Source organism: Dama dama, chromosome 5 (assembly GCF_033118175.1).
Source record: "Dama dama isolate Ldn47 chromosome 5, ASM3311817v1, whole genome shotgun sequence".
Taxonomy (NCBI): domain Eukaryota; kingdom Metazoa; phylum Chordata; class Mammalia; order Artiodactyla; family Cervidae; genus Dama; species Dama dama.
The window spans coordinates 89,534,343-89,543,536 of NC_083685.1; the positions used below are offsets into that span (position 1 = coordinate 89,534,343).

Genomic DNA, 9,194 nt, shown 5'->3' on the forward strand with positions numbered 1-9,194 from the left:
AGAACTGTTACAGATGCCTTTTACAGTCTTCCAGGGAATCAAATTTTTTTCCATTATGATAATTTTGTAAAGACTGAAATGAATGGAAATCCGAAGTTACAGTGTCTAGTGAAAATGGCAGATGAATCAGAACTTCACAGCCAAGCTGTAAAAGCTTTTTACCTGGTCATCAAAGAAACATGTGATCTTGTGTCATCCTAATGGAAGATTGTGTGTTTTCTGTTGACTAACTCTGGATGCTTCTTCTCAAGTACTACTTTCAGTTGGGCTAATTGGAAGCAGTACTTGTTGGAATTAATCACTTGGTTTTCAGGAAGGTGCTCATAATAGAGGGTTCCCTTCCAATCCCACCATATACACAACATCACCTTCTTTGGATGAAGACCAGTGTTTGGTATGTGTGGTGGTGGTTCATTTCACTTGGACGACAATCCTTTCCATTCTACATGATTTTACAATATCCACATGTCATCACTGTCACAATTTGTTTTAAAAGTGGAATATTTTCATTACTTTTAAGTAGAGAGTCACATGTGAAAATATGGCCAAGAAGGTTTTTTTTCCCTGCTGAACTTATGTGGAACCCAAACGTCAAAGCAATTAACATAACCAAACTGGTGCTAATGATTTTCAATGAGTGATATGGATTTTTTTAGTATGTCTGCTATCTCTCATGTGGTGTAATGTTGATTTTTCTCAATTAATGTTCTGATTTGATTGCTATCAACTTTAACTGGTCTAGTTGACAGTGGAGCATTGTCCAGAGAGAAATCCTCAGCACAAAACTTTGCAAACCACTCTTGACATGCTTGATTAGTCACAGCACCTTCTCCATACACTGCACAAATCTTTTTTTGCATTTCAGTTGTGTTTTTACCTTTCTTGAAATATTAATAATAAGGCATAATATGCTGAAAATGTTGCTTTTTTTACTTCAATATTAAATGGCTACAGAAAAATTCACCTATTTTGATAAGTATTTTTTAATGCATGCTGATATGCTAGCTGTCACAATATAATCTAATAAAATTGCTTATAATAAAGTTAAAGACCACAAAGCGCTGCTATAGCCATCTTACAGGGAAAACTGAACGAACCTTTTGGCCAACCCAATACTTCTTGATCCTTACCCCTGCCATACATGGAAGGGATACCACTGACACTTTAAGATGCAGCCCAAGGCACCTCCTCTCTGAACTCTCTCAGGGCCTCAGCACACACATGTCAGATACACAGGGACACACTTGGAATCTACAGGGTCCTCGCTCTGCGCCTGGCATTCACTAAACGTCTTTCTGTGACTGGCATCCACTAAATGTCTTACAAGCCTTAGCTTATTCAGTGCTCACAACAAACTTGTAAAATAAGGTCTATGATTAGCTATTTAATTCATCTCATAGATGAGGAAAGACTGAGGCTTAGAGAATACAGAGGAGCAAAACTAGCCACCCCAAAATGTGTCACTCTGGCATGAGGATTTATTTAAACTGATTTTTTTTTAAATCTGTTTGTTTTGGCTGCGGTGGGTCTTTGTTACTGCACACGTACTTTCTCTGGTTGCAGTGAGCCGGGGCAGCTCTCTAGTTGCAGCACTCGGGCTTCTCATTGTGGTGGCTTCTCTTGTTGCAGAGCATGGGCCCTAGGAACGTGAGCTTCAGTAGGTGCGCCTCGCAGGCTCTAGAGCATGGGTCCAGTAGCTGTGGCACATTGGCTTAGTTGCTCCACAGCATGTGGGATCTTCCCAGACCAGGAATCAAACCTGAGTCCTCTGCACTGCAAGGCAGATTCTTAAGCCCCAGACCACCAGGGAAGCTCTAGGCTGACTCTTTTCAAGAAAAAAAAAAAAGACTTCAATTTTTCTTGTTACCTCCCCATCAGCTGCTACAAAGACTGTAGAAAAGGGGCCTGTTCCAGGAATAGAACCATGACCAGTGATATGTACAGAGGAATCTGGGCGAGGTGTGGTGGGAAGACCCAGCAGGGCCCAGAGATCAGAGTTTACTCTGTACTCAGCAAGCACTTATTTACCAAATGTTTGCTTTTCGGTCCCATGTGAGTCGCCTTCCTCCTCTCTGAAGTCCCAAACCGCTACCCTCAACATCCTCTTCTGTCTTAGCTGAAGGTGGTATTTAAGCTGAGGGCTTTGACCATTGTGGTGAGTTAGTTCTCCTGTGTCTCTCCCATGTATACATGCTATTAAACTTTTGTTAGGTTTTTCTCCTGTTAAACTGTCTCCTGTCAATTTAATTATTAGACTGGCCAGAAGAATCTAGAGGGGTAGGAAAATTTCTTTCTTCATCAACATCATCATAATTCATCCATGTTGTAACCTGAGTCAGAATTCCCAGCCTTTTTAAGACTAATGATACTGCTTTGTATGTATAGACCTCATCTTGTTTATCTAGTCATCCACTGATGGACACTTGGGTTGCTTCTATCTCTTGGCTATCATAAATAATACCATGAATACGTAGTACAAATAGCTCCTAAAGACCCTGTTTTCAGTTCTTTAGGGTATATACCGAGAAGTGGAGTTGCTGGATCATATGATAATTCTGTATTTACTTCGTAGAGGAAACTCCAGACTGTTTTGTGGTGTCCTTCTCAGCCTATGTATGGTGATGCTATCAGTTTAGGAACACCTGGGGACACACGTGAGCCCTTGTTACTCGTGAAAGTCCCCAAAGACATTTCCCCAGCTGGAACCAATGAGGTGGCTGGTGCGGCCCTTGTGGTTCTTATTATGACTTCAAGACACAGTTCAGCAATGACCATCAGAGAGCTTTGAAAAGACAAGGATTATTCCTCTCAAGTCCTGAATGCCACACAGCCAGATCATCCAGCTGGGAGGAGGGGTTCAAAGTGCAGGCCTGGGTTCCACATTTATTGAGGTCCAAGTTGGGGTGGTTAGGCAGGAACCAGAGGGCAGGAAGAGACATGTGGAGTCCCTCACTCATTTGTCTAGGTTCCCCAAGGCTTTCTAGAAAGGAGAACATCAGGGGTGGGGCTGGCCTGGATGCTTACCTAGACGCTGTCATACAGCTGGCAAAGTGTTTATTCAAGATGGGTGTTTGAAAGGGATGCTTTAGTGATCAGAAACTTAATGCCAGGTACTTAGCATCAGACATGTTCACTCCATTTCCCGTCACAGCCTCACCTTTTAACATTCCCACCAAGGGTGCAAAAGGCCTCCTTCCTCCATGTCATCATCAACATTTGTCAGTTTTTGGTTTTTGAGAGTGTGAGGGGGTTGACACGTTTGGAACACATGCCATGGTGTAGGGTGCAGAGAACTGAGAATCTAAGACGAGTGTCTGGGTCTTTGAGTAACGGAGCTCTGGGGGCATCTCTTGCCTCCTCAAGACCAGAGCCAGGCCCTGGGACAGGATGCAGTGACACACGGTGATGCCAGGCTGCCAATCTGTCCTTATCACATCCTCTCAGAGCGGGAGGGGCTCCTTCTCTCAGCCTCAGATTGTCTGTGTAACTTCCTCACTCCAGGCCTGGAAGGTCCGTGGAGCTGAGCCTCCTTCTATCCTGTTCACGGCTGCACTTGGCCCCTAGCCTGCTGCCCCACACCCAGGCCAGCCCCTGGCCAGTGCTGAAGAGGACAGAGAGAAGGAGGCAGACCCAGTGACCCACTGTTTCCTCCCGCAGCACATCCCCTTCACCAGGAGGATAGAAGGGAGTCTCCATTCAGACACAAGATCACCGTCATGGGGAGTGTTCATTCCTTAGTTGGGAACAGGTATTGGGAATGGTCATTTCTCTCAGCCTCATCCCTGAGCAAACCATGGTGCTGTCAGCTCAGGATTGTCCACACAGCACCTTCTGAGTGCCCACACCAGGCTCAGGGGATGGGAAGGGCCCCACGCCCCTACTAACAATGCACAGCCCCCCTGCCACCTACCTATAGCAGACAGGGCACCATTGACCAGACTCCCCAGAGACAGGGGGGAATGGAGGCTCACGGTCTAGGGAGGGAAGCAGCCCAGCCCAGATGAAGAAGTTCTAGGACTGAACTTCGTGCACAATGACCCAGAGCTGCAGATGCGTCAACCTTCTCCATTTCTAATAGCCACTGCCATCTACTTCAGAACCCTCATTTGAGGGGATGTGGAAATATTTAAAGTCACCTTTAACGTTGCAATTTGGTCTCTTTCAGTTTCAAGATCTTTTCTGGAAAATGCAAATCAGTTCAAAATATAAATATCTCAGTTCTGTTTCCCATCCCCTTCCTTCTCAAGGGGGCCTATCGGGAAACAGAGAAGAACTTGCATGTGTTCTCAGAGGCAGTAGGGGTCCTTAGGTGTTCACAAATCCTGGGTGGAACTCTCCGGAGCTCCAGGTGGTACAGAGGCCTGGGACCTGTGCCCGTGACAGTAAGGTCCCTGTGGACTGCACCCTGAGGTCCACACTGTCCGCCGAGGCCCCTCAGGACATGTGGTCTCTCTCTGAAGCCTCTCTGTCCAATCTCAGCTGGCTTCTGCCCTCGCTGGTCCTCTCATCACTTTGCATGGGGTCCGAGACATTCTGGATCCCTCCAGGCCCCTCCCCCATAGCCCTACCTCTGAATCTGGATTCTAGATGACTTCCTCTGCCACTGCCTCCCCTGCCAGGTGACCCAGCCACACTGACCATGGGACCCTGAGAGCCCTGAGTGCACCCAGGGGACTCGGAGGGAAGTGGGGTACCCAGTTCCCCAGAAACCCAGCCAGCAGGGGAATCCAGCACCTTAACTCTGAACTCCCATCCCTCTCTCTCCCTCTCCCTCTGCTGACCCTCCCAGCACAGCAGGGCTTTCTACTCCACTCGGTCTAATAGACCTGTCTCTACCTCCAAGGGTCCCTCTTCCATGGGAGCTGCTGTTCTCTCCTTCCCTGGGGCAGAATTTTCAAAGGAACCCAGCAATGAATCTGGAGGACCCCCAAAGGAAAACTACTTCCAGAGATGTTTCAGAAACACTTTTCTCCACTTTGGAATTAGGGACTTAGATGTTGCCATTTCAGTCACTTGGAGTTTTTTCCTTGGGTGGAGGACGGCTGGGTTCAGGGCCATGCCAGTTCCTCATGGCCCTGCTGGATTAAACCTCACAGAGCACCCTAGTGTTGAGGACAGCATCCAGAAGTCACCTCCTTCACCAAGAAAGCAAATGGGCTTTGGGAATAAGAAGGCTCCTGGGCATATACCCTGAAGAACCATAATTGAAAAAGACACATGTACCACAGTGTTCATCACAGCACTATTTTCAATAGCTAGGACATGGAAGCAACCTAGATGTCAGCAGATGATTGGATAAAGAAGTTGTGGTACATACATAGAACAGAATATTACTCACTTTAAAAAGGAACACATTCAAAAAAGAAAAAAAAGAAACACATTTGAGTCAGTTAAATGAGGTAGATGAATGAAGTCACAGAGAGGAAAACAAATTTAATATATTAACGCATATATATATGGAATCTAGAACGATGGTACTGATGAAACGCTTTGCAGGGTAGTAATGGAGATGCAGAGATAGAGAACAGACTTGTGGAAACAGTGGGGAAGAAAAGGGTGGGACAAATTGAGTGGGTAACATATACATTACCATATGCAAAATTAGATAGCTAGCAGAAATTTACTGTGTGACACAGGGAACTCAAGTCTGGTGTCTGGAACACCTAGAGGGCTGGGGTGGGGTGAGGAGGCAGGAGGGAAGTTCAAGAGGGAGGGGATATATGTATACCTATGGCTGACTCATGTTGATACACAGGAGAAACCAACACAATATTGTAAAACAATTATCCTCCAATTAAAAATAGATTTAAAAAATTTTAAAAGAGTTAATTCCAGCTATCCATTCATAGTCCTTCCAAAAAGAGTTACTTACTTAGGGGTTTCCTAGGAAGGCAGTCACCTTATTTCTGGGTGGGGCAGCTTGAAGATAGCATAGTCCTGGATCGTTGCAAATGACAAAAACCTCAGAGCTGGGGTTGGGATCCAGGCCTGCTGACCCCACAGACAGATACACACCAACCTCCACTGAGGGACAGAGGCTCACAGTGAGGTCCCCGCTCCTGGAGACTTAGTGCTTATTCTGTCTCCCCTTTAGACACCATCTCTGTAGGTGTCCCATCAGTATCACCTGTTCTTTCCATTTGTCCTCTTCTTTCCCAACTGAGCAGACACAGGCTGACCTCCAATGAGCCACCACTTGGTCCCAAAGACACTCACTTCTAGGCATGTTTCTCCACTTCCATCTTGGACAAAATTTCTTTACCCATTTCCTCCTCATTTTTAGAAAACCACACTGTAAGGGCAAAATGTGGTAACTGCAAAAAAAAAAAAACACACTAAGGTGAATGAGGTGAACCAAAGGGATGGGAAGAGACTAGGGATGGGTACCGACCAGCCACTCAGGCTGTATTCAGGTTCCCATACGGATGTCAGTCACAGAGTGAGCACCTCCTGTTCCCACCCTTGGCGGTAAGCCAGGATACTGTCTGAATTTCCTTGACCTAGGTTTGCAGTGAACTTTCAGATTGGGCTTCAGTGACACCAACAACATTGCCTTCCACTTCAGCCCTCGGTTTGAGGACAATGGCTATGTGGTTTGCAACACAAGGCAGAACAGAAGCTGGGGGCCGGAGGAGAGGAAGATGCAGATGCCCTTCCAGAGGCGGATTCACTTTGAGCTCTGCTTCCAGGTAGAGAGCTGGTTCAAGGTGAGCAGGAGCTCTCCTCTGTTTGCTTCAGCTGCCTGTCCCTCACCTCAGTTAGGCGCCCTGAATAGCCTTTAACTAGTCAGATGAGCAATCCCTTTGTGCAGAGAAGAGGACCATTTCCTTGTAAGGCTGGAGTCTCCTTACACACCTTCATCTGCATCTACAGGTGTACCTGTTGCTTCTTTTCCTGGAAATAAGCACCAGATAAGTCACCATGGTGCTTTTTGGTCTCCTGGGTCTTTAAAGTCCAAGTTATCTCCATTCCTCTGGTGTAGCCCTTCTTCCACTCCAGGCCCCTGGGAACATTTTTGGTTCTGTTATCTTCTTGCTGCCTTTATCCAGGTGTTACTAATGGCTTAGTTTTACTGAGCATTGCACATTGCTTTTGTGAGCAGAGCAGTGTCTCTGAGCTTGGGGAGAGGGGAGGGGGATGAGTCCACCTGTGTCTGTGCTTCTGTGTATGAACATGGATGTCCCTACCCCCTCATCATGCAACCTGAGGTCACCTCTCTTCTGCTCCCCACCAACATTTGTATGTATATTTCAATATGCATATTTCAGTAACACTCACATGAGTTAAGATTAGAAAGACAAACCTATTGCAATAAACAAATGATGAGAAAAACTAAAAATCCAACAACTAGAGCCATCTAGAGATTGCATGCATTTTGGGTTCCAAGCATGTTCCTATAACTGTCGCAGCTCTGAAGGCTGATGCCCAGACCTACAGAATACTGATGTGAAAACTAGACATAGGTCTAAAGTCCAGAGGCAGGGGCACAGGAGCTTGGGGGTGCTCTCACCTGTGCTCCCACACACTCTCTTGACATGTATATTCATCTTGACAGGTGATGGTGAACGGGAACCTCTTCATGCAGTATGCCTACCGCACGCCCTTCCACAATGTCGACACCATCACAATTGCTGGCATTGTGAATGTGTCTAGGATCAGCTTCTAGGTCGTACTGTCCCCAGGGAACCCAGCCCTTGGTTCAGGGCCCCAGCCTCTGTGTGGGACCTGCTGTGTGGATCCAAAGGTGTCAGCCAGTCTCCTTTCCAGATGGCTCTGGGGACACACCTCTGGCTCCCCCGTCCTGTCCTTCTTGTGCCACTGTCTCTGCCTGGAACCCCCGCTCAGTCTCCTCGTTCCTATGCCACTCGTCTCTGTTACTTCCTATCCCCACTCTGCTTAGGAGGCCGTGTGGTTCTAGAAAGAACCCAGGCTTGGAAATCAAACTGAATCCAGCTCAAATCCCCAGCTCTGCCATTCTCATCAGCTGGGGGATCTTAGACAAGTGACTTCACCTCTCCCAGCCTTGGTTTCCTCAGCAGTGAAATGAGCACAGCTTGCAGCTCCGTGGGTCTTTGTGTATGAGTTCAGTGAGGCCATACACGTCAGAGGGCACAAAATAGCCTGCTGGGGCCAATCCTGGGTCTATTTGACCCTCTCTGTGTTTTAAATTTTTTGAATGTGTAATCAGCATCTGAAAGGTCAGGAGTGGTTTTGCAAGATGAAAAATTTCTGGGGCTGGATGGTGCTGATGTTGGCACAACTATGAGAGTGGACTTAATGCCACTGAACTATATGTACACTTAAGATGGTAAATTTTATATGATGTATTTTTCACCACTGTTTAGGAAGAGGTCAAGCAGATTGCTTCTTCCTCCTGAGGATGGAGAGGACCTAGGAGACAGATTACCTCCATGGTTCTGACCAGAAAATTCTAGACTGACTGATTAAAACTACATTCCTGGGGAAGGTCAGAGATACAGTTAAGTCAGGTGTTACATGTAGGTTTGGTTTCATGGACTTCCTCAAAACGGAAGCCGTTTTGAGCCTGTGGTTTTATCTTTTAACTACTCTCTACTCTTGAGAGGGCTTCTCTGATAGCTCAGCTGGTAAAGAATCCCCCTGCAATGCAGGAGACCTCGGTTTGATTCTTGGGTTGGGAAGATCTGCTGGAGAAGGATAGGCTATCCACTCCAGTATTCTTGGGCTTCCCTGGTGGCTCAGATGGTAAAGAATCTGCCTGTAATGTAGGAGACCTGGGTTCGATCCCTGGGTTGGGAAGATACCCTGGAGGAGAGCATGGTAACAAACTTCAGTATTCTTGCCTGGAGAATCTCATGGACAGAGGATCCTAGTGGGCTACAGTCCCTGGGGTGGCAAGGAGTCGGACACAACTGAGAGATATGCACAGCACAGCTACTCTTGAGCACACTGTCAGCCTAACCAAGAGATGCAATCAGGATTTAAGGCTTTGATATTATTCTGTGCTACCAATCTCTAGTCCCCACAGCTTTTTGACCCCTGGTGTGGTATTTAGAAGTCCTTGATGGTGGTTTAGTTGTTAAGTCATGTCCAACTCTTGTGACCCCATGGACTATAGCCCACCAGGGTCGTCTGTCCATGGGATTTCCCAGGCAAGAATACTGGAGTGGGTTGCCATTTCCTTCTCCAGGGGACCTTCCTAACCCAGGGTTTGA

At 46.7% G+C, this 9,194-nt stretch overlaps 1 pseudogene; it reads left to right on the forward strand.

Moving 5' to 3' along the window:
- The first annotated feature begins 1,632 nt into the window (after positions 1-1,632).
- On the forward strand, positions 1,633-7,666 carry LOC133055593 (galectin-9-like; annotated as a pseudogene).
- The last annotated feature ends 1,528 nt before the right edge of the window (positions 7,667-9,194 follow it).